Raw genomic sequence first — 4,982 nt, 5'->3', positions numbered from 1 at the left:
CCCGCCCCACGGCCGCCGGGACCGCGGCGCCGGCCCGCCGAGCAGCAATGCAGGCGGTGCGCACGCGCGCCCCACCCCGCGCATGCGCCGCGGCCCGCGCATGCGCCGCGCCCCGCGCACGTGGGTCGGCCCGCAAGGACCCGGGGTCCCGGCTGGGGCTGCGACCCAGGGGTCGGTGGGGTGGGGGGCAGGAGCGGCCGTCGGCTGCCCCGACCCCGACGGCGGCTGCCGCGAAGAAGAACCTTGGTCCCCGCTCACCCCGCCGCGTTGCAAGCACGTCGGCTCGCGCCCCTCGCCCCTGCCCCGTGCCGCTCCCGCTCCCCTCCACCGCGGGCCGGGTGGACTGGTGCGGACCCCCGCGGGTGGTCACAGCACCCGCTTAGGATTCCGTGACTGACGGGGTGTGAATCCACTTAGAAGGCACATGTTTTGGGAACCAAAACCGGGTGCCAGCAGCTGCGACAGCCGGACCCCTCCCTGCCGGTACCGCTGGAGGGGGCGGCCGGGGCGGGGCCACCGCGGGCCTCTCCCACCCCCAGCAGCCTGGCGGGGCCCTGCACACCACCTGGACTACAGGGGCTGTAGGCCTGGGATGTCAAAGGGGGCCCCTCCAGGGTGACCTGCTAGCACTGCCGTCCACCACCCCTCTCGCCATCACCACCGGAGGACCCAGAGAGGAGAGAGGGAGGGGACCTAGGACACAGTTACCCACCTGGTAGCTTCTGGTGGAGCTGCAGGCCTTCCCCAGGCCACCCAGGAGTCAAGTGTCCCAACAGTGTGCCAGGCTCCTGGGACTCGTCTGTGAATAAGGGGTCACCGTAGAAGAAGCCGGGGGGAGTGCCCTGTTCGGTCCTTGGTAATCTGCCGGGCTTCCCAAGTGCCCCCCGTTATTCCCTGTGTGCGCGCAGGTCTCCCACACCTTGTGTGGAGTGGAGCCCTTTGCAGCAGCGTGGCCGCCAGGTTTCCCCTGCCCCCATACCTGCGGTGGTCAGGCTTCTCTGGTGGGGTCTCCCAGCCCTGCGTGCAGAGACTCCGAACTCAGATGCGCACAAAACAGGACATGTCTCACTACCGCCCTGGGACCACTGGGCAGTGGGGTCACCAAGAGTGAGTAGAAAGGGGGGCAAGGATGTCAGGAATTGGGGGGGATTTCTCAAGCTCTGTAACTTCCCCATCTGGTTATTTTGGAAACCCAACCACTTCTCTAAAGTGACAGCCGGCCACACCCACGGGAGAAGCCTTTTGAGCTGTGTATTTTGGATATGATCATTAACAGAATACTAACACTTGATCCAGCACTTATTATGTTCTAGGCACCGGGCTAGGCCTCCTAAGAACCTTCTAGAGCAGGAAGTTTATAGAGAAGGCACCAAGGAAGGAGAGCCAGCAGCCTAGTAACTAGCCACGGTCCCACGGCAGGCCCCTTCCTGTGCCCCTCTCTACAGGGAAGTTGTGCAGGAGCCCTGTAGTGATGGAAAGTCTCTGTCCACCCCAGACCTCAAGACTTCACACAGGAGTGCTTCCCCATTTCAGAGATGAGAACACAGGGGCTGTGGCTTCCTTCCGCTGACCAGATTGTGCAATTGCTCCCAGCAGGCCCTGGTCCCACCCAGCGCCCTCAAGGGCTGACCAGCAATGACGGAAGCCAGTGCTGGGAGGGGTTCCTTAGGGCATCCGGAAGGTTCCTAGAAGTTTTGCTTGGGCTGAGTCCAAAGGTGGAGTAGGAATAAGCCAGACCTGCTGGGGAGAGGGAAGGGCCAGCAGCAGGGACAAAGGCCAGTGTGGGGGTGGGGATGGATGCCAGGCAGGCTAATTTGGGCTCGGCTGAGGTTGGGGGGTTCTGCCTCAGGGCTCTCAGGTAACCTTTCCCAGCACTAGTATTTGTTTCTTTGCATTTTTCTGAAACGTGACTTGTGACTCCAGTTTTACTGAAGCCTCAGACCCCTAAAACCTAGATGCACCCTCTTCTGAGGATTGAATGATGGGGGACAGCAGAGTGGGTAGGGTAGGTGGTGGGAGAAGGAGGCCTGGGCCATGGAAGGTAGAGCCACATAGGCTGCCCACTCAGAGCTGGACTCATTCAGGTAGGGTGGGTGGTCCTGGATTTTGCGTGCAGTCGGGGTGGGGGGCGTGGCAGCTCCAGGGTGGAGGGGTTTCTCCTCACAGTCCTGCTCCCAGCTCACAGGGAAGTTCGCCTCAACTGTGCCTGGCAGGGGTGAGGGCGGGGAACAGAGGCTGCCTGGTATTCAAAAGGGGAAGTGGCCAGGAGCCTGGGTGACAGGGGTGGCAGGGAGGGACCAAGGCTCCCTGTGGAGGAGGGGCGTGTCTTGGGGTATGCAGAGGTCATCTTGTCCACCCCCAGCCTCAGGCCTCTAGCCAGCACGCGTGGGACGAGTCCAGCCCCTCCAGCATGGCCATTCCTCCCCAGAGCCCAGTGTCTGGAATTGCCAATGTGGCACTGTCCTGTTTGGAATGGTTTTGGGGGGTGGAGTGGAGCAGCCCCTCTTCCTGCAGGCCTGTGAAGTGCCATGCACACAGTTCAGCAGGGAACAAAACCTTCGAGTGGACTGTAAGCTTCTCAGCAGGGTGGTCAGTGAAGGGGGGCATGCCCTGCTGGCAGCTGGGAGGAGCCCCTGTGGGGCAGAGGCAGTGCCGGCCTGGGGCGGGTGGGGTCTGGCACCTGCATACAGGGGGCTCAAGGAATTCTCAGGAGGCCTCTAGGAAGCAGGTGCTTTTGTTGTCTGCGGTTTTCACTCGGGGAATCCGGGGCACAGACAGGCCAAGTAACCTGCAGCGAGGACACGAGGGGTACAGCCTGGGCTTGGTTCCAGAGAGGGCTTTGACTGGACTCACGGAGCAGGCAGCGGTGGGGGTAGATGGAGTGCTAGTTAGAGGAGAGACCCTGCCTGGACAGCACACCCCTCTGGGCAGCCCCCAGGGCTGGTGGGGCCAGGTTGAGGGTCAGGGGCTATGGGAGGCAGCAGGAGACCCCAGTATCCACTTGGGGCACAACACTGAGTGGGCATGGTGGGGACAGGGCCCTAAAAGTCAGAGAGAGGCCCCAGTTGGAGTCCACCCTCCAAGGGCTCTGTGAGCTTGGACAGCGCACCTGCAACGGGTGTGCCCCCAAGGGCAGGGCCATGACTAGAACCAGGAGGGGCAGTGGTTGCAGGGGAGACTGGAGGAGTGGAAGGGAGCAGGGTGGGCACCCTGGAGGGGACGCGTGGCACAAAGCAAGAGCTCACTTCCCGGGACTGCCCAAGCAGCTCAGGCCAAGTGCTGAAGGGTCCGCTCAGTCCGCACAAGATTGTTTTGTGCCTGAAGGTTGAAAACCAGCATTCTGCCCTGGCAGCGCGGGCTCCTTGCTAGATGCCCCGGCTGATGCCTGTTTGCAGGGACTGCTTTGCTGAGAAAGTGGGACAGTAATCTCAGAGCCAGCAAAGGGCCACTCTGTGCCTTGGGGTCAAGGAGCAGGGGGCATGCTGGGTGCCAGGCTGGGGCACTGAAGGAGATAGGGACAGGTAGGCATCGAGGACTACCAGGTCCCATTTTACCCCATGGCCACCTTGTGCCCATCCCAGGGTGTGCCCCTGGGCCGGCTAACCACCTGCTTTCTGATCCCAGAACATCCCTCCCAAGGACTCCGGCTGCCAGCCCCAGGGGCACCTCGGATGCTCTCTGGCATTCTCTTCTAAGACAACGGGCAGTGTCTTTCAGGGAGCCGTGGGGGAGGAGGCTGAAGCCAGGCAAACCCGCCATTCAGGCTGCCAGTCTCTGAGGAGACAGCACCCCTGGTCCTTGCAGAAACCCACAGGAGGCCCCCGCTGCTCCATCTTGCTGATAATTGGAGAACAGAGCCTCAGGTGGGAGTACTTCCCGTGGAGAGCAGTCTTCACTTATTTATGAAAAAGTACCAGCATTTAACCCACGAAAACTACCAAGTTACGTCTGACAACCGTGTAGAGTAAAGAAGGAACGGCCCGCCCCGGTGGATGTCCTTCGGGAGTATGCCCGTTCTGACTTCTCACATGTTGGTGGGAGATGCTTATTTTTCTTCCATGCTGTTCTTTTTATCCAGACTTGAGATAAAAACCACTCCGTCAGCAGGAGTAACGTCCTCAGACATCTTACAGAGGGAAGAGGAAGCAAGGGGCTCAGGGGAAGACAAGAGACGGGGGGAGGGCCACTGGGGACAGTCCATGCACCCTGGGCAGTGGCCTGAGAGGTGTGTGTGGGGGGGAGCAGGCCTGGGTGGTGGCAGAACTGCTGGGACCCGGCAGAGGACCCGACCCTCCTTTCATGGACTCTTGCTAATGGGGACCAAAGACCTGGCAGAGAAGCGGGCAGCCGCGGCACTGCTCACATGACCACATCAAGCCGACCTCACCGAGTAGGGCGGCCGGGGGACGATGGCTGTCGTCAGGAACCCAAACAGCTGGCAAATAAGCAGCCACACCAAAGTCCCTCATGTCAAACTGCTTTATTACATCTTAAATAACAGTACAGTTTAATATAGTATCTATCTTGCATCCAGCCTCCTTGCAATACACTGACTTTAAAATTAAATACAAACAGTGAGGGGCACAGGGTGCAGAGAGCTCTACAGAGGTGTCGATGGGAAGGAAGGAGGGCTCGTGTTTATTCTCTCTGCCAGATCCAGGCCGACCGCGTGTCACAGCAAAGTTCTGTACAGGCTGCTGCAGAAAACAGGACAGAGAGAAGCCACCACTGCTGCGGGAAGTGGGCTAGGGTGCGGGGAGGCAGCCACGACACCGCCGTCCAGCTGCTGCTGCTGGACGCCGGCCTCCCGCGGGACCCGGGACGTCTGCGTGTTAGACAGCGGTCTGCCTCCACGGCGAGACAGGCCAGGAGGAATCTACAGGGGAAGGCCAGGGTCTCCATTCCCTGCCCCCCACCCCCACCCCCGAATCCAACAGTGATCATTTGGAACAGGACTTTTTTTTTTTTTTTTTGAAAGAAAG

The sequence above is a fragment of the Mirounga angustirostris genome, unplaced genomic scaffold (genome assembly GCF_029215605.1).
Source record: "Mirounga angustirostris isolate CCGP_5_RB_7025 unplaced genomic scaffold, mMirAng1.0.hap1 SCAF_4, whole genome shotgun sequence".
NCBI classification, from domain to species: domain Eukaryota; kingdom Metazoa; phylum Chordata; class Mammalia; order Carnivora; family Phocidae; genus Mirounga; species Mirounga angustirostris.
This window is presented reverse-complemented; position numbering follows the sequence as displayed.